Source organism: Rhipicephalus sanguineus, chromosome 11, assembly GCF_013339695.2.
Source record: "Rhipicephalus sanguineus isolate Rsan-2018 chromosome 11, BIME_Rsan_1.4, whole genome shotgun sequence".
Taxonomy (NCBI): domain Eukaryota; kingdom Metazoa; phylum Arthropoda; class Arachnida; order Ixodida; family Ixodidae; genus Rhipicephalus; species Rhipicephalus sanguineus.
Window position 1 is genome coordinate 95,216,465 of NC_051186.1, and position 21,147 is coordinate 95,237,611.

Here is a 21,147-nt window from a genome sequence, read left to right on the forward strand (position 1 = left end):
GAGCGCGGCGTGGGCATAATCAGTGTGCATACCAAACTATGCATGTCATACACATGCTTTAGCGCTGCACTCGTTAACCATGTCAAAAAGTGTAGCGTAAGCTCCGGGCAAGATTGTTGTTCAAAAGTGCATAATAATAGATATTCGAAGAAATCGTCCTCGAAGCTTAATATTCACATCGGTATGATAATACTTTAATAGTTGTAGCTCTTTCTGTGACTTGTCTTGATCTAGCCACCAGCCTCCCTCCAAGACCAGCAAGATTTATGCTCGCAGTACTTTTTTTAAACGAGCCAATTATCTTTGACGTGCGCGGCATAGCATATTTTGACGTAGCACATACGGAGTTAACTACTTCTAGTAGGTTAAGCCTGTGGTTAAGCAGCCAGGTTTGACTTGGAAGCTGACTCTGACAGAAATTTTTAGAGCGCTAGCTGTACTCCTCCGGGTACAAATCCAGAAAAACGTTCTCGCGCATGCGTTTGGCCTTCAACCAGATCCTCCTCGGGCGTGCATCTCCATAGCAACGGATATGCGCAGTGTCGATTTGTTCTCCTCTATCGCGCACCCCTCTCCGTCGTTCGGGAAGAGCGGCGAGCCGGTGGGCGCGCTCTCCTCGAGACCTCTACTCCTGTCGCCTGATTCCTATGCCGGCAGTAGGAAGATAAATGCGGACAGCGTGCCGCTGCTTGACACAAGGGACACCGCCGTGGCCATGCTTTCCACGGTAATTGCTGCTTTTGTTCGACGTACTTCGTTTAACCACGTTCAACCACGGCATTTGTTAAGCTGCTAGGTCACCGGTATAGTGTCGGCATGCAATCCAATGCAGTGCGAGAGAATGAGAAAGATGGTAACGAAATGGTAACCAGGTGGCACCTGATTCGGTTTACTGTATAGGAAACAGTGAAGCATTGAAAAAAGTAATAAAATAAAACTCACGGTGTCCCTTGTGCATTCACCTATGACTACTTGAAGGCGAATGCCGTCTTCTTTTCCTTCTCGGTCGATGTATTGACCCTCCCCCGGCCCCATCAAAAAGCTTCCTGCAACTAACGCGCTTTTGCACTGCCTCCAGGATCGGAGGCATTGAAAGCTTTTTGCATCTTACCCGGTTCTGCACTGCCTGCGGGATCGTTTTTTATACCTCAAGAGAATAAGCTTCCGTTATGCGAGGTAGTCATCATGTGATCTTTATACATAGTTTCACATATCGCTTTGGAAGGACGATGTTGATCGTGCACTTTGTAGTTTCCAGCGGTTGGACTTACAGCTGTTACTTTGGTTTTTGTTTCAGGAGCAGTATTGTACTGGCAACGAGTAACCACAATTCATTCTGAGCGAAACCGAGAGTGGTAAGCTGATACTTCAATGCTCATGCTTCCATTGTGGGCACTTTTCCTGTAATTATAACGCATTTCTCTGATTATATGAACATATGCGAGAGCTCTTTGGAGTAGCGGTACGTGTCGTTTGGTGCGATAGCAATTACATGCACCCTCTTGGCGGGTTTTTGCGTCGCCGCCACACACACACACACACACAAATATATCTATATATATATATATATATATATATATATATATATATATATATATATATATATATATATATATATATATATATATATATATATATATATCAATATATATATATATATATATATATATATATATATATATATATATATATATATATAACACCTACATGCGGGAGAGTAACTTCGGTTGCCTTGTAATATATATATCGCCATTCAGAAGCACCCGCCCGGGGATTCGAACATTCGACCGAGCGTACTAACGGCGCCTTATTTATCTATTTACCGCTCGCTGTACGCAGAACTCGGAGCTGCTTCAGCGTGTTCACTATCACCCGCGAGATGGCGCGAAAGGCGCGCTTTCAAGGTCGCCGCACCGGAACTGAGATGCGCGTCTTTGACTTGCATTTTGACTTACAGGGTGTGCTCGTCCGTGCTCGTCGCGCGCTTCTCTCTTTAAAGGGACACTAAAGGCAAATATTAAGTCGACATTCATTGTTGAAATAGCGGTCCAGAAACCTCGTAGTGCAACGTTTATGCCAAGAAAGGGCCTATTTTGAAGTAAAATGACGTTTTAATGCTCCGCATCGCGTTACCGCACTTCAAATCACCCGCCTGAAAGCGGTATTTCGCACGTCACTGTTGCCGTGCCCAGCGTTGCCCGCCTTAACTGCGCGGAGGCGTACACCGGTGGCGTGCACCACTCGGGCATCCCGCAGCATCACATGCATGCAGTATTTTGTCGAACTTTCTGTCAGAGCGACTTTCACGAGCGTGCAAAACACACGCGGCAGTACGTGATACCGAAACTACCACTGAGACTCGCCGCGGAGACTCGTTCCTCATAGCAACGCCATAGAACTTCTTTTTTCCATGAATCAAACAGAAACGAACAAGCAGCATTTTATTACGTCTCATGATGCACAGAAGGTTCATTTTTTAGTGCAGCTAGTTTGATTACCAGTGATTAATTGTACTCAGACTCTCACATGTCATCGGCATTCCTTCCAAATTATGCCACTCGTGGCGCTCATCGTGTGATACGTTTACCTTAATTTCTTGGTAAGTAGGGCACTGCTGTTGATAATATTGCCGTTTTAGACGTTGCCATACATTGAGATTTCACACTGACATAAATTGTTATTTGCCTTTAGTGTCCCTTTAATGGGACACTAAAGGCGTTACAGCTATACACCGCACGAAGGCCACTTAACAAACATTTCAGTGGCCGCGCTTGCGAAAAGAGTGAGCTAGAATAGCCAAAGTATAGGCTTGTTCGAGTAGCAACTATGACAGTATTTAGTTCGCGCACGTCCCGTGTATGCATGTGCGTTCTTTTCGTACGTGCTTTTAGGGGCGAAGCACCTTTGGGTCTAGCCTTGTCCGTTGTGTGGTGTCCGTGCTTTCGGCAAAGCACCATGTAAAATCCCCGAAGAAAAGTTTAACAATAGGCTAATAGAAATCATAATTGTGGCAGAACAATATAAACACCTAGAAACCAAGCCCTTTTTACTGGTCGGCGATTTCTACGGAAACACCTGGGACTTCAGGACCCAGCTTCTTCGTGGACGCTCACTGCCCGCTGTCAGGGTGGTTAGAAAAACTTTGCTATTGTCGAAGCATATGTGTGTGTGTCTGTGAATAAAGAAAGATTTACAATTGACGAACAACAGTCATAGTTGTGGCTGAACAGTATAAAACAGCTGCAAGCACAAACCCTTTATACTAGTCGGCGACTTCAACGTACACATTATGGACCTTAGGACTGAGCTTTTTCTTCGACTCTTTATGTCATTTTGTCAATTTAGATTACATGGCACAGCGCTCGGCTGACATATGTGAGACGCAAGAAAGGTTGAACGCTACACTGATATCAATCATAAATCTGACAGAACAATATAAAACTCGTACAAGCACAAACCCTTTATACTAGTCGGCAACAATTTAGGAGGTTACTATGGCTCCAGCCAAGTTTAAGAGAGCCCGACGTTTCTTTTCGTGTTTGAGGAGCACGCTACAAGTGTCGAGCTGTGACAGTTGTTAGTGCACGCTCGTCTCGTGTGTGTTCTTTTCGTGTGTCCTGGGTGCTTGAGCAGCGTGCTTAGAGACTTAGCGGCTTAGAGACAGGAGCTATGGGAGGGTGCTCTGCGCAGCTCACGACCGAGGAGCTATTCGGGGTCGTACGCTGGGTCATATGAATCTCCAAAGCGCAAGGACTTTCCACCACCTGGAGTGGTCTGAGGAGGCCATCGTCTTCCTTTTCGCTGAGCCCATCCTCCCTCTCCCCTTCCTGCACTCTCCTGGTTCATTTCAAGGGGTCAACAAAGTTTTATCGTTCTCCTCCTTCGAGAGACATTCCAATTTGTTGCTATCGCATTCATCACTTCGTCCTGGTGCCGAAACTGTGATTTTAATTTGTTTTTTTTTTCATCACGTTTTTGCCCGAAGAAATCCAGAAACATTACTTTCCACACACCATTAGAACATTTAAGTTAATCATTGTGAAATGTATGTTTTATATGAAAACCTTACTTTTCGTACTCCCCTTCAACGACCCTGAAGGGAGGGGTAACCGTAATACTAAATAAAAAAAATACCTACAATGACAGGAACGAAGAAAGCACTGCAGCGGCTGTATATTGTCACGTAGTAGAGGCAGAATGCACTCAAGCATGCAGTAACAGCGTAAAAGAAACTGATGGAACTTCTTCATTGAGCGACCTTGTGTCCACACAAAAGGAAAACGGAACTGGGGATAAGGCGGCCGCGGATAGCCAGCCGAAAGAAAACGCCGCCCAACAACGACTGGCCGACTCAGTCCTACACAAAACGAGAAACACGCTCGCAGGCCCTCCTCGCCCACTGGGCTTGACATCGACGCCTCCGCAGTACGTATTTCTTTGTACACCGTTTATCTCACAAACGGGGCGTCACCCTAAAACCAAAGCATTCGCTATCAATACATACAAGAAAGCACGTGGCGAAGATAGCCGGTTCGTACCGTACTAGCACGCGTGGCAATATATTCATGTACCATGTCATACACATCAATAAATTTAGCTATCTTATTTGAGTTCAGACATGTAAATGCACCGGGGAATGAACGTCTACAGTCGGGAATCTATATGCAAATGCAACCTAACCAACAGATCATCAAGAGTTCATGGGCTTAAAATGCGCGCCTAATGTATATTTGAGTTCATTCACCTTTGAATTATTTACCAGCTGCTCTAGAAATAAGTTTGTAAATGCGGCGCCTCGCTCTCTTGCGATTGGTGCTACAATGTTAGGAAATTCCGTAGCCCATGACATGGCGCAATATTTGCGCACAGCACCTGGCTGTTCGCCACTTGCATTGTTAATCATATGCAAAATATTTTAGTGACACTCGCTTATCGGTGTTATCTGCGTGTAAGAAAAAATGTTACAGTTGCCTATACGTACAGTTTTTCTGGACGCTGACGTCTGCCATTAGCATGAACGCTGTGTACTATACTCTACCGGTTCGTTTGCTGCAGTGCCCGGTGTAGTAAGGAGTGGCCAAAGCAGCAAAGTCTGTTGCGACCACATAATGTCATTTTATATGTGCTTTCAGTGACTACAAGTATACATTGAATAGCGCATTGAATTTGCGTAAGCTTTCATTCAAGCATCAGTCCACCGGGACACCCTTGCACCAGACATTTTTTGATATGCATCGGGCTATGCTGGAACAAAGACCACATTAAAAAAAAATTTGCTCCCATGCAGCCCGGCGAACGTTAATGTCTAGCGAAGCTGTATCAAGCACCACACATGCTAAGGGGGGTATATTTTGTATTACTTTAGAGTAATGGTAGTGATAATCGCTTTGTGGTGGCTGTGGTAAACCGTGATTGGTTCCACGACCAATTTCAGGAAGGCGAATTTGTTGCTTTCATCGAGCACTGTATTCACGCTGTTCTTCTGTCGTCTTTAATTTCTTTGTTCTACCCATGACAGTCTTAGAATGAACTGAATGAGTTGCTAGACTGGTCTCTGTTTCATTTATGAAAGCGGGAAACATACGCGCGGAGAAGAAAGGGTCGTTTAACGTCAGTCGAAGCCCTCGTGTGAAGTGCAAAGCAGCTGCAACCCAATCTCTACCGGGAATGCGTGGGAGGGTGCTCCCATTGTTCACAGGCGCCTTATCATCCATCATGCAGTTTTGCTACTTGTTTTGCGGTTTTCTTTATTGAAACGAATACTCAGCTCTATGTTGTATGCCTGATTGCGAAGAAAGATATGCCGTTTGCCTTCAGTTGTTAACGGGCCCATAAACTACCCAGAGGTTGAAATTTAGTTTTGGCGTTGCAGCTGTGCACCAGTCTACAGCGCACGCTAGCAGACTTACACGCGCTTGCTCATTTCGCTCGAACAACGAAACGGGCCACGAGCCTGAACGAAATTTTGTAAATGGTGTGGTCTACGTGTGTGTGGCTGTATGTGTTATGTGTTTATTAGTGTATGTATCTTAAAGGGACACTAAAAAACGCCAGGCCTGCACTGAAATCGCAGCACAGTCACAGCGAAAGCTGGAAGAGCGGCGTTTCTAGAGCCCGTTGTAAGCTGTCTTGGGGCTACAATACAAGTACACTAGAAAGGTAACCACTACGCCATAAATCACAATTTTTGTGAAGTTGGGAAGCACCTACTAAGCCATTATTCGTCATTCTGTGGAGAAACGAGGCACCAGCTACACGTCTGTAAGGCATTATGTGCACTTTGTTGACGCGACGACTGATGACGATGAATTATTATGGCTCAGCCCTTTGTAATGGGTGGGAAGCTTTAAACAGCCCACCAGTTATTTAATTTGCATTGGGTGACGCCCGGCCGCTATTTCCTTCCCTCTACCGTCATGCTGTATAACATACGTTGACGTGGGAGAGAGACGGGGGGGGGGGGCGAAGAACTTTACTGAGACCCCGAGGAAATATGGATCATGCGCTTATGGGCTTCCTTGGCAATCAATACAAGTGCACTTGCGAGGAACCCACTACGCTATAAATCAGTGTAATTTCTGAGAAGTAGGGCAGCAGGCTCTGTGCCATTTTTCATCATTCTACGGAGAGCCGTGGTAGCTGCTAAACGCGTGTAAGGCATTATGCGCACTTTGTTAATGCTGTGCCTGATGACAACGAAGAATTATGGCAGATTCCTTTGTAATGGGTTGGAAGCATTCAACAACCTACTCTTTGTGCAATTCGCATTGTGTGACGCCTGGTTACAGAATTCGCGTTGTGCGACGCTTGGTGCTTATTTTACTCTTCTACCACGCTATATTGCATATGCTAATGTGGTTCCTTCCCGACATGAAGCCTGTATAGGACGTTTTCGCAAAGCAGTTTCAAGCACCGGCATGGCTCAGACGTTTAATGCTGGTCTCCCACGCAGAGGGCCCAGGTTCGAACCTCGTTCCGTCCTGGATATGTTTTCTTGTTTCGTTTTTTTTTCTTATTTCGAGCGATACTGGTTACGGACACCGGCGGCGGCGGCGGCGGCGGACAACTACGGCGCCAAGAACGGCCGGTGAAATGATCTCATAACAGCTTTCGCTGTAAAAGGAACAATGCATTGGTTTAGATTGATAAACTGTACTCTGAGGACCCCAATGTCTCTAATTTCACCATCATAGCTTTCTTAATAGACGAGAAAATCAAGTTCAAAGTTTCATTTTTAAATTTCGCGCCGAAATCTCCACGCGTGACGTCACGGATTTCAAAGTTTATTTATCGTATTTTGGGGCCATTCGCTCAACGAAATTTCCTCAAACTTGGTATGTTAAGTCTATCGCCCCCTCAGAGGACAATGTACTTCTTTTTTACCTATTATGAACTACGCGGGATCTAGAAGGCGCCGTCAAAATATTTGACGTCACGGCGACTGGTGCGCAAACTTTAAGATGGCGTCGCCACCTACATTTTGCTTTTGCGCGTTTTCTCGCTTACGATGCATCTCGCATCAAGCGTGGTGTTTTCGGTATCGTGAAAGACTTGTTTACTAACACGAGAAAAATTGCTTTTCTCTTTAGTGCCCCTTTAATCGTCACCCAGCGCCTGGAGTAGAATGTCAGGCGAAGAGGTGGGCAAACATCTCCAACTTTTCATGAAAATGTTTCTTTCTCTCTCCTTCGCTACGCTGCGTTCGTCGGCTTGTCTGTCCACCTCTCCGAATGCCCTTCCCCAGCGTCCGAGGTGAAAATGCAAGCAGCGCGCGTATCTGCTAGCAGAGGAGCACTCGAGCGTCTGAGTTTAGTGGTGGGATTTGCAAAATTTCAGTGGCACGCGCTATATGAGTTTTGTGCTGATGGCACAACATTTTCAGACCAACGAGAGGTTACAGCTTAGCTGCAAAAAACTTTTTTCGCGTTAGCTACACTGGCCTAGCCGAGCCAGTTTCGCGCGGCTCCTCAAGAGCCGTGCTGCGCATGCGCCAGGATCAGTGATGTTCCGCAGCTGACTCACAGGAGCCGGAACCTCCCACGCACTCCGCCGGCGCCGCGCGCGACTCGCCGCTCGCCGCCGTGGGTCTGCGCATTCCAGAGACAGTGACGTCGTAGCCGTGGCAGATGCACTGACGCCGGCGAGCGCGCAGTTATTCGCCTCCGCTGTGCAGTCGCCGTCTGACACTGCGCTGGAGAAGCTTGACAGAGCCTCTGACTGGCGCTTGCCTGTGTGGTATAGCCATGGAGTAGGAGAGCGCAAATGCTGCTCAACGGCGCAGAAGAGCGGAGAAGCTCTTCTGCGCCGTTGAAACTCATCGGATCCCGAAGTAGTTGCCTGGCAATTAGCGGTTTAGCCTAGAAAGGATGAACAGAAGAAGGCTAAACGTGCTGCAGAGACACGAAAAGCTTAGAATAATCAGCTGAACCTTTGCTAGCGCTACGTATATCCTGGCATAGCCGAGCTAAGCCACTGCAACATTTTTTTTTTTACAATATTTCACCTCATGGTAAAATGAAATGCGAACAACTGTATGGCCCGCAAGGCAACGATAGAAGGATAAAACAGAGAAATGAGTAATCAGCTCGCACGTATTTGCTAGTTTTCCGTCGCTCTTCTGTTCGAAAAATGTCTTGAACAGGCAATCTATCCATCATATCACACACATCGAAGCAAATAAATTTCTTATTCTGGCCGTAAAGTGCGTAATACACTATACAGAGCGAATTAGCTAAGGAAAAAGATACGGTCCGCACATCGCTGACAAATGAAGCGGCACTCACAATCTGTGCCTTTTTGCGCCTGGCGTAGGACGTCCGACAACGACGTATCCCCTTCACCACCATCTTAAGAGGAGAAATTTCTGTTGAGTAAATGACTAAATTTAGCTCCTCAGCAGCATTTTGCTCAGGAACAAAATTTTTGACAGCCTTAAACGCATTTTTACACTTTACGCCGTTCTGTTTTAAGAAGCTGAAGCACTTTCCAAGACGGGGAGAATTTCTTCTGGCATGAAGCTCATTAACAAGGCGCTATTCAAATCTTTTATACTCCGAAAGTTCCGCTTATAGCTAATATTTTTCTTGTGCTCGTTCAGATAGCGCTAAACGCTCGCTTTGGGCTGTGCAACTGAGTCATATATCTCAGGGGAGTACATGAAGCGCGTGTAGTCGCATAGGCTGCTGAGTAGAGGTTTGCCGGGCAGTCGACGACGCGACTGACGGGCGCGAAAGCTGAAGCGCTGTTGCGGTGCCAACCTCTCTGAAGCGTATTGAGCTGTTCATATTTATTGTCGTTTGGCGAACATGAGAGAACGTATTTAAAGCCTAGAAAGTGCGGCGGTACAGGCTGTGCTTTTGCAGCCCCAGTGCGCTGAAGAACGCAAAGATGGAGAATAAATAAATAAATAAATAAATAAATAAATAAATAAATAAATAAATAAATAAATAAATAAATAAATAAATAAATAAATAAATAAATAAATAAATAAATAAATAAACCGCTCGGTACGCTTCGGAAAGGTTTAAATCGCATTAGGTTTCACGTCCGTCAGTCATATCGTCGACAGCTCGGCAGTCCTCTAATTAGCAGCCCATGCGGGTATGCATGCGCTTGTTTATTCCCCAGAGGTTTATGACTTGCACAGCTTAAAGCGAGCGTTTAGCGCCATCTAAGCAAGCACAAGAGAAAGATTAGCTATAAGAGGAACTTTCGAAGTATAAAAGTTTTTGATAACGCTTCGTTAATGAGATTTATCCCGGAATAAACTCTCTCCGTCTTGGAAGCTGCTAAAGCTTCTTGAAACAGATCCTCGTAAAATGTAGAGCTGCGCCTGTGCCTGTCAAATACTTTGTTCCTGGGCAGAACGCTGCTGAGGAGCTAAACTTAGCCATTTACTCAACAGAAATCTCTCCTCTTAAGATGGTGGTGAAATGGAAACGACATTGTCGGACGTCCTACGCCATGCGCAAGAAGGCGGAGATCGTGAGTGCCGTCTCCAGGATACTTTCTGCGTGGACCCAGTCTTCCTTCAATGCCTGTCTTGCGTCCTGTGTTCATTAGAGCTGAAGAAGGTGTTGCATGCGAAAACGCACTCAAGTGCACATAGACGAACTTTTTCCGATAGCTGCTTTCTCCAAGGACAATACTACGACGAGTATATGCAAGCATATCTAGAAATGTGCGCTTCAAAGCAACTGTTCGTCTTTTTTCTGTGAAGTTGACGCTTCGTGAATTCGAGATAACATACTTAAAACCTAACAATTATGACAATGGCAAATATAGCTACATGCTCCCTCGTTTAAGTGGTTGTGCGCGAACGTCGATTTCAACACATTGGCGGCTTTGTAACTCCGATCTCATAAAAAAAAAAAATGCAGCATCTTCTTACAGGTTAAGTTAGAGCATGCGATTGACTTTAATTCTGCGGAGTTTAAAGAAAATCAAAGATGGTCATTTTTTTATTACATTTACAAGTATTGCATTTTGAAAGACGCCTTCGCATGTCTCTCATGCATGGTTCGCGCTTGACACCATTCTGGACAATCATATTTAGAAAAGTTGTTAGGCTACTGTGTGGAAACACTGCGGGAAATTTTAGAAATTCTGAGTGTTCTAGATGCGGAGCAAAACGAACGTGAAATTAGAGCATTATTGAGCAATGTGCTGTATTCGCGATTTTTTTAAAGTAAGCAATGGGCAACAAAACTGCCCCATAACGACATTTCGTAAAATACACGTTACGCATAGTAGGCCAAGACAAATTTTGAGACTCACAGCTACAATAGTGCTACATAGGATTTCGTCAAAATCCCATTTTCGCGGAATTCTCAAAAAAAAAAAATCGGTTGGGCTGAGTGGAGACTTCCGAATGTTTTTTTACTAAAGGAAAAAAAAATTTTTTTGCGAAACTAAGATTGGTTTTGTGGGCCTCGGTACTCGTTCAGAAAAGTATATTTTTTCACGAATATTAAAGGGGCTCCGCAGACATGCACCGACGTTCTTATCTGAATACACCCTCTGAACGACAACCGCCATTTTCAGCTTCGAATACCAGCCCCGCCATTTTTTTTCTTTATTGTCCAGCCCCGCCATTTGTTTGTCTGCCCATCACATGGCTTCTCTTTTGTTAAACTTTACCACCAGTTTCCTGTATTTTTTTTTTCGATCTATATTTCTTTATGTAGTTTCTTTCTTCAATAACATTTTCTTGTGTTTACTTCTTCTCCTTTATCCAGTCTGCTACTTTTCGTGTTTTTTGCCGAATTCTTTCTGCATTTCTGTTAGCGAAACGTAAAGCCGTGTTCAGACTACGTGCGTAGCGTACGCATCAACGGTGGCCGTAAACGCAAACAACATAATGAGCTTGTCCAGACGTTGCTGTATCTAGCGTAAAGTACGTAACGTTAGGGGCGTAAATGTTGGCGGGCCCGCAACTTTTACGACAACTACTGATGCGACCGTTACGGACGACCAATGGGCGAAGCAGGACCGGTTTTAATTTTTCGTTCACGGGACTTCCGTCCTCCCCAGATTCCGCGTCTTCGTACTCGCATTGAAAGTCATGCAGTAGCGCGTCTGTGCAGTTGGTTTTCCGGTGTTTATTGCGTTGTGTGCCCGTGGCCAGTAACCGTGGCCCGTGCGGAAGCGTCTTCGCTTTGCAGTGATGAAATAGTCGCAGAAGTGCTGCAGAGGCCCGCGCTCTACGACCAGCGTCTGAAATCGTACCGCGACAAGCAGCTGGAGAACGACGCCTGGCTGGAATTTAGAGAGAGGTTGGAATTTTGCAGCTGAAGGATCGTTGAAAATGCACGAGCTGCAAAACCTTCAAGCCAAATACTTGCTGCAGCGTATAGTGTCTGCCGCGATGTACGTTTTAGTTGCTCAAGACGCCGGCATAACTTAGTAGGATACCTTTTTAGCGTATATTGGTTGTCGCTCAATTTAGAATTTATTTTTGTGCACTCGTATAGCGATGTTCCAAGTTGGTTCATGAAGGAAGAACAGGCGTTCATAGAAGCCACACTGGCCGCCCTAGCCACACCTCAGCCGGACTAGAAGACAGACGCGACTTGCATTAATGAGAGCGCACGTGACGTATCCCCTTTATTCCAGTCATCCCAACCAAGGCCAAACACGCGAACCTTTCTAGGCTGCAACACTTGTAGCGAGGAAGCCACGCACTTTAAAAACGATGATTGGCGCGCTGTAAAAAAACGTACCTTACCGAAAAGCTCAGTCTGAACATACTAGATCGCAACGCAAACGAACGATGCAGCTGTTACGCGACACGACGCTTGTGACAGATGCGTCTGTAGTCTGAACCCGGTTTAAGCAAACTGGTCTTTCAGTGCACCCATTATTGGATACAATTGAATTCTTTCTATTTTTAGTGGCGAAGCTCCTAAAGGCGGCACCCGTTCGTCCCTCGTAGTCGTAGTCGTAGTGCGTAACCAGTCTTACGCTTTGACCTCCAAGGTGGTGCCGGTGGGTGATTTTCCCTGTGCGTTGTTGAACAATAAAAAATTCGCAGCGGTAGCTAAAAGCCGACTTCTTCTGTCTCTCATTCCCATTAGCAGCCATTCTTTACCTCCAAGGTAGTGCCTGGTGAGATTTCTCGTGTGCGTGATTAAACAATAAAAATTTTGTTCAAAACGCCGTTGATTGATGAAATAAACCAACGAAAGACGCCAGATGTTTTGTAAAAGCAAAACGGAAGAACGCCAGATGTTTCTAAAGCAAAACGAAAAGACGCCAGCTGCTTAACAAAAGACGCCAGATGTTTTCTAAAGCAATGGTTTTCTAAAGCAATGGTTTTCTAAACAATGAAAATTCACAGAGTACATGTAAAATTAAAGTGAACTGCAAGTCGTCATAACTCATCGAACCTTTAGTATAAACGCGCCCGATCTCACGTCGGTGATGATGTACTGGGCAGAATTCACGGAAGATTCACGGTTTACCGATGAACCTCCGCAGCTTCGACCACTCATCATCATTCACTCCGTGGATATGCTGTGATTTTTTTCCACTCACCCCTGTCGGTGACACTGGCCGCACTTTCTTTTCACCCACGCACCGTGAGTACTTCGTGATGTTCAGTAATGCGAAAGTGGTCCGCGCCCAGATCAAAGTATTCGCGTGGGTGTTCTACCGTGAAGAAAGATCATAAACGAAGATAGCTGTTAGCGTTATGGAAGCGATTACAGCTGTCTCGCTGAATGACGCCTGCTTAGGGCTCGGAGCAAAACGACACGGTAAAACACGGCTGAATGCTAAGTGAGGCTGAGTGCTAAAACACGACACGGCTGAGTGCTAAGAACGCTGTGCTGCCTCGGAAGATAAAGTAGCACTGAATCCAAAGAGAAAGTAAGAAAGCGAAAGGGTAGCCAATATCTATCGGGATGGTTATGCTTGACGGTCTTTTATTCGGAAACTAATTTTTAAACTCCTCATGGGTGTTGCATACACACCAGGTGCTCAAAATTTAACATTCTGTCTTTCTTAAAATTCAGCACTGGGTGGTACGTAAAAGCCACCTTCGCAGTTAAGTATCCATGGGGTTAGAAAGCTTTGCAATAATTATCGCTGTCAGCCGCCCAATAAACTAAGACTGAATAATGAACTGTTTAGTAACTGCAGAAGCGGGCATCTTTCTACTGAAAAAGTTGGAGGCAGTCACAATTCTACAGAGCTCCACTCGGAAGAATTCCTCTAGCATGTCTGTGCTTCAAGATTTCCGACGGCCATGTTTGATTGCGGTTCGGGTGATTACGCATGCAAGACAGTGAGGACTGGCGCAAAGCTGCTCCCTTATATGTCGCGGCAGTTGCGTGTGGCGTTTATTCTGACAACGGGTCGAAGGCATAGGCGGAGATGTTCACGGTTATCCTTTTACTACCGGCTGGCGTTAGCAAAGAATGACTAGCCGTCACATCAGGGAGGAACATAGGCCCTCAACTGTGAAACCTGCAAGTCGCGGCTGCGGGGTCGCGTTGTCTCTCCCAGGACGTATGGCCGTGCGCTTCTTTGTAAACTTTTCTATAGCGTTAGTTTATACACAACTTCTGCACTTTTGTCTCCGTCAAAAGGCAGTTATTCTAATAAATAACGACGAAACCATATAAGCAGGTTTTGGCAGCGGCTATGCCTCTTGTGATGGATTAAGAAAACCACGGCAAATGGGGACGCAAGCATTACTGAGGCGTAGAAACTTGATATCTAATATTTTCTGTTGCTCCACAAAAAAATCGCCGACGATTACCGCACTATCTAATGCGAATTCTGAGCGCACCTTCGCGTTGGGGCAAGGCCAACTGTGTTTGGAGTTTTGACTTTCCGCAAGGTGTCGACGACGCCTTAAATCATAAGTTTTGTGAAGTAGTACCGCAACCACTATGCAATTATTCGTCTGTCTGCGCATAAGCCAGGTACCTGCTACACATCTGTGAGGTATTATGTGCACTTTGTTGACGCTGCATGTGTCTGATGGCGATGAAGAATCATGGCTGAGCACTTTGCAGTGGGTGGGAAGCATTAAACCACACACTCGTTGCGCATTTCGGATTGCGGGATGACTGTTATTTTACTCTTCTCCCACGCTATATTACATAGGTTAACACGATCCGTTGCCCGACATGACGCCATAGCCTGTATAGGGTGCCACGCAGTGGGCCAAGGTTCAAATACCATTCGATCCGGGGTATGTTTTTCTCATTTATTTTTCATCACTATCGGTTACTTTTTCATGTCCGTCGGTTACGCCGCCGATGGCGGGCAGCGGCGACGACGACGCCACTCAACGCAGGAACGCGAGCCTAAGAGCTGCGCTATAAAAGGTTAGTTGATAATTTGTGAAGATAGATTTTGTGAAGTTGATAATTTGTGAAGAGAGATACGCTTCTCTACAGATGTATGGAGCCAATGTGTAGAATGCGCAGAAAGGGTGTACTTGAGGAAAATGAGGGCGGGAGGGGGGTTCCGCAGGTTAGCCGGGAAACTGTTCGTTTTGACATCGCGTTTTGAATCGTCTCCGTGAAACGAAATATGAAATGACACAAGAATGACTCGCAAAGAAAAATAGAGGGAAGCGTTTGCAATGATGGAAGGGAGAAGTAGATGCTCTACTGCGGCGTTTGTGCATTTCTTTTTGAACAGCGTAGCTGTTTAAGCTACCGGTAACTTGTGCTCGATCGTGCATAACTCCGCAGGTGGGTACGCGCCGCAGGAATCGGGCAAGACCCACTAATGAGTACAGCAGGTGTGAGAGTTAAACTAAAACTCTGCTGGGCCAAGTGGAGCACGTGAAACACGGGAAAGAGTCAGAGAGATAGAAAGAGAAACCGAAAAGAGAGAGACAAAATGAAAGCGATAGAGACAAGAGAAAAATAGAGAAAAATAACGAGAATAAAGACATAAAAACATAGAAAGACAGAAAAAGATACAGATACGAAAAAGATATGGTAAAAACAAAGAATAATACAGAAAGAAAAAGAGAGAGAAATGAATATAGAAAGAGCGAGAAAGAGAAAGAAATATACAGAGAGAGAGGGAAAGAAATAGAAAAAGAATTAGAAAGAAACAGATGCAGAAAATGAGATACGAGAGACAGGAACAAAGATCAATAAATAGAAGAAGGAGGAAAAAAATATGAGAAAAAGGAAGGCCACCCAGCTGCGCTCTTCCTTGAGGCTTGGCACCTCTAATGCGACGCTGCCATAATTTTTTTTCGCTTGCGTCGCTACTTTATACCTGGATTTCACTGGCACAAACTACTGTGTGGTGGCGTTATGTACCATCGGCTACAGCGCCGCCGAAAGGGAAAGGCATGAAGTGAGGGACTGAATTTAATGTTGGCACGTCTAATAAATATTGCCGCGATCGCACGCAATGACGACCTCGAAATCCCAATCGCTTGCACAGAGGCATAACGCAATAGTTATTCTTAAACGCAGATCGGTATTCAATTACGGTCGGCTCACGAAGAGGTTGAAGTTCCTTAAGGTATTGTAGCCAGGGAAGCCGAAAGTGACATGGCGGGTCAAAAAATTGGGGGACCCTTAAGCTTCGCCTTTAAGAATTGAACGCGATAGCAAAATCCGGCCCCTAGTGCGCACTTCAACTACTAAGTGCATACTTATTAATGTGTGTTGTTACACACACACGCACACAGACACGCGCGCGCGCGATGTACCTATAGTAATGGTACAGGTTTTCAATCTAAAGCACTTCCCTAGAGTCGAGACGTATTTCTCACAATGCCTCACAGATGGCAGCACATTATCTAACGTTTGCTGTTTGCTCGATCAACGCCTCCTCTAGAGCGCAGCCGTTGGCTTTATATGTTTTTCGCTAGATGGACATAGTTGTCCATTTTTGGAGCTCTTTGAAAGTTCGTGTGTGTCTTTAGCGGCGATGGCTGCACTATCCGGTCTTTTTTTCGAAGCATGCCGTCGCGCAAAAAACGTAGTTTGATGGTCTCGCCAATGCGCCTACAAATCGCCGAATGGGCTCATTTTCTTCGTGACACCTGCCGAACAAAATGCGTCGAGACTCCTTCCACAGCATGGCATTTATGTAGTTTTTTTTTCGAAGCAGTTGCAAGTAACTTCGGGGCTTTGTGGTAGGACACCTGCTTGACACTCAAACGGCATGGGTTCGATCCTCAATGGGACCGAAGATTTTTATTTCATTTGCATCTTTCTCTACTTTTCGGTCGCGGACGATTTTTCGCTCACAAGCGACGCCGACACCGACGGCGGAATTTCTGCGAAACGAGCTCTCTAACGCTATCGCGTTAAAACATTGCTGCGCCCAGAGCGAAGACGCTCAGTCATCCCTTTTGTGGGAAGCTTCTCCCCCAGGTCGGAAAAGGGGCGTTGTACTCGGGATATGAGCGGCAGGCAAGGCGTGCCTTTCTCCGCGTACGTTGCCCTGCCCATCTTATGTTGCCCTTAGTGCCTTCCTTGTGGGCAAGGCACAATAGGCCTCATCGTTATGGACGGTTACTTCTTTCCTGGTTTCTCGCTAAGCGACGCCTAATACCCTACACGAGAGAATCCCTTTCACGGGACACTGCACTGCCTTTCCCTCCGGGAGTGGAATGGGAAAGGTTCGGGGAGATTAATGGGTGCCATATAGGGAGGTCAGCAAACACGCCAATCGCGGGAACAGGTTCCGCTCCGAGGTTCAGCTCCACACCAACGCTGCGAGCATGCACTGTCAGAAAGAAGAAGGTAATATTCTGGAAGTACGCGGAATTGGCGTACTTCCAGCATATTAGCTTCTTACCTTCTGCGAGCGTGCACTATCAGAAAGAAGAAGGTAATACGTGGTAGTACGCGGAATTGGCGTAATCGGGGCGCATTCATTTCCATAAAGCAGCGCAAATAAACTGCGTCGAACGGAAAAGACGGAAGCCACCGTTGTTTCGCGTGGCTGCGCGGGAGGTTTGATGGCATTCTAAATTGCATATGTAGGCCTACCCGTTAACCGCGTTATCTGGATACGCTCCTACTTTTACAATCGCAAACAGTATGTTAAAGTAGAGGCCTGAATGTGTGGCATTTGGCCAGTATTGTGGGGAGCCCCCCAAGGCAGTGCTTTAGGACCTCTTATCGTTTTAGTGTGCATAACGGACAATGTCAATTCAATAGATACATCACAAATGAAAATAAGACTCTTTGCTGATAACTGCGTACTTTTTCAAACACTTACCAGTCCGAATGACCAGAAATGCCTGCATCCTAACCCATGTGCCATTTGTAAGTGGTGTGAAGATTCGTCTATAAAATTAAAACAGTGATAAATCAGTTTCCATGCATATTACGAAGAATAAAAACTATTTTAATCATACGTATTCTCGTAATATATCTCCTTTCCCTCAAGTTCGCGAATATAAATATTTAGATGTCACAATCGCAAACCACCTAACATGACAAGGTGTGGGTTCGAGCTAGTTCGTACTCCATGATCAACACTTCATGCGCAAAATTCTCTCAGACAACGGACGTGTCTGAGAAAACGGACGTGTCTGTTTCATCCGTTGTCTGAGAAAATTTTGCGCAAGAAGTGTTGATCACCTAACATGGTCAATAATGAAAACCAGCAGATAATGAAGCCAAAGATGGATAGGGGACGTTAATATTACTGTTTTAAGTGTATTGTAGTAATTGTGGTATAGGTGCGAAAAAATTAAAGTGGACGAAAAGGCAACTTGCCGCCGGCAGGGACCGAACCTGAAACTCTCGGATTACGCGCCCCATGCTCTTATTATTTTGAGCTACGACGGCGGTCGTGCCCTCGCCCACATTATCCGGCACTTATGTGCAACGGGTAATGAGACAAAGGAAAGTACACGTGTCGTTATTTCTAGTTTCAATGTAACTTTATCAAATGTGGGATGAAGGGACATGAAACTCCACGCAAAAAAAAAAAACACCGTAGCGCTTGTGACGCATACACTAGAGCAACATGGTGAGTTTAAGCAGATTCCACACAACCCGAATGAGAGGCTTGTATCCCGCTTACATATGCAAGCTGATTGCGTAAAACGAAAACTCAAAATTTCGCTTTGCACGAGAGGGAATCTGAGCAGCTCGCATACGCAGTAGGCATCTGTCTCACGTATCCTAGCCTAAAACTCTAGAATAAAAAAAATTCCGCAGCCCCCCCACCGCTTTGTGGGAGTCGGTTTCACGTGAAGCAGTCAGCGAGCACTTCTATGCTGTATTTTAGGGCTTTGAGCCATGCGTTACGAGGTGGATCGACGTGCTTTTGTAAGTGTAATAGCTGTGTGCGCACTGTGGGCTTACCAGGCACGTCGACAACACTGGCGTTTCAAGGGTAAATTATGGTACGACGTAACGTCGCCCTCACGTTAGAGTACTAACGTCAGTATTCTCGAAACTATGTGCACCATAGCGCATATATATATATATATATATATATATATATATATATATATATATATATATATATATATATATTATATATCGTTCAACCATGTGAATATCATACGTAACCTTCGGTAATGTATTCCTGCGGGGTCAAGCAAGCAATGCTTCAATATAGCTTGCTGAATTATAGGAATACAAATGTTGTGCTTATTAGACTGCTATAAAAGCGGAGCCAACTCTGCGACCACAGACGTTGATATGATATGACGCCTGTATCGCAGCAGTACATATGTAGTGTTTATTGCTTTCTTGTGAAATTAGGTAGCCAGCACCACAACCACTATTCACGTTGCACCGACATTACGCCTGCATAGGCTATTTCTCCAAAGCAGTTTACAGACCTGGCGTGGCTTTGTGGTAGAATACCTGATTGCCACGCAGAATGCTTGGGTTCGATTCCCGCTGCGATCGTGTTTGCTATTATTTGCATTCGTCGGGTCAACGCTGCCGTGCTCGGTTTTTCTTAACGCTTTCGCGGATAAATTACCAATGTCTGTTCTCGCCATCCCTGGGTAGCTATAAACTGTCAGTCACCTGTGGAGCATACCCGTACACTGCGGCCCGTGGTATTAAACGGGTATGCGCCGCTCGTGTCTCGAGGAAAGGCGTTTACAATGAATGTCGACGTTTACAATGTCATGACCCGTCAGTCATATTCGTCAGATCCTCTTACTCTCCCATGCCAATTTTGCTCAACGCCAAGTTAAGGAGGCGATCATGAGAGCACCTAGACTTAGGCGGCTAGGTAGATAGATAGGTAGATAGAAACGCTGGAAGTGCCAAACGTTCGCTAAGAAATGCTTCGCATTTAATAAACTTTGTACGTACTTAAACGGCCTTACACAAATAATTTTGTGGCAGAGAGATGGACAGACGAGGAACTTTACTGACGATCCTGAGGGACACCGATGCTCCCTTTTGAAGTTGTTGAGGCCGCGGGCAGCTCCTGCGTTGGTACGGAAGGCCAAGCCTCACCACCACATCGTGGGGGCTCTGGACAACCCATACTTGAGGGAAAAGCTCGGAGCTGTATTGCGCAGAGTTCCACTCTTCGGGCCTCTTTTTAACGACTGGCATTCCCAGAGCATCTGTTCTATGTCACTACTTCGTCCGCAACTCGCGCAGTCGAGGCGAAAGCCGTCTCCATTGATGGAGTGAAATTTAGCCAATTTTGGATACGATACTGTCTGCTGCATGCGCAGTGTGTGATAGCTGTGGTCTGTTTATTTTGCCGTGAAGTGGAAATTACTAAGTGCCCGAGAAGTACACATTTAATTGCTTAATATCCAGCATAAACACATAGACAGTGCACCAACTATCAAACTGTCACTTTGGCTTACATCAAACAGGGCCAACGCCAGATTAGCGCCAACGCCAAATGCCACAATGCCAACGCCACATTAGCGCGCCGTTGTATTCTATGATATCAATAAAACGGGTACAACCGTAGTTTTTTTTACCATATGATGTGTCGCGTTCACCATCAAGTTCGAAAAGAAATTCTTTCTGTGTTCATACACGTGGCAGTTTTCTTTCGTTGCAGTTGGAAAATTACGAGAAATAAATTATTGAGTCTGGAGGCAGTCATCGCAAGCACCATTATTACAGATATCTAGCATTTCCAAAACAGTTTGCATATGAATATTTATATTCAAAGCACAACCAGTGAGGGATGACCACGTGTACATTCTCCATCTTAGAACTTCGAGACAGTCACGTGACGTTTGTTAGCACCGACCGCGCTTGTGGGTGGGAACTTTCCGCACTGAGCCGACCTGTTGTCAGGCGGTCAGCAATTTATGAAGTCGCGCCTGCCGCTGAAAGCAGCTGTCTTTCTGTCGTTTCGGATGCTGGACCCGTGAGAATATGCAGACCACCACTACTAACATCCCTTCCGCACCTCAATGCTCGCGATGTCCCTGTTTAAATTACCTCATTTCTAAACCCGCATTTTAATACTGCATGGTGTTTACTTGAAAGCGTAAATTCCATTTCCCGCAGGGTACACCGTGTACCTTTATTTGCGCGTCTTTTCGGAACACTTCTTTCGGGAAACGAGGTGGGGCAACCAAAATATGAGCATCATTTGTTCATTCGTTCAATGCGCAGTTCGATGCAGGCGCCTCGCTTGAGCCATACGAAATCCGTTTTGCCAACTTTCGCGGAAACGAATATTTCATGCGTGCCTCGT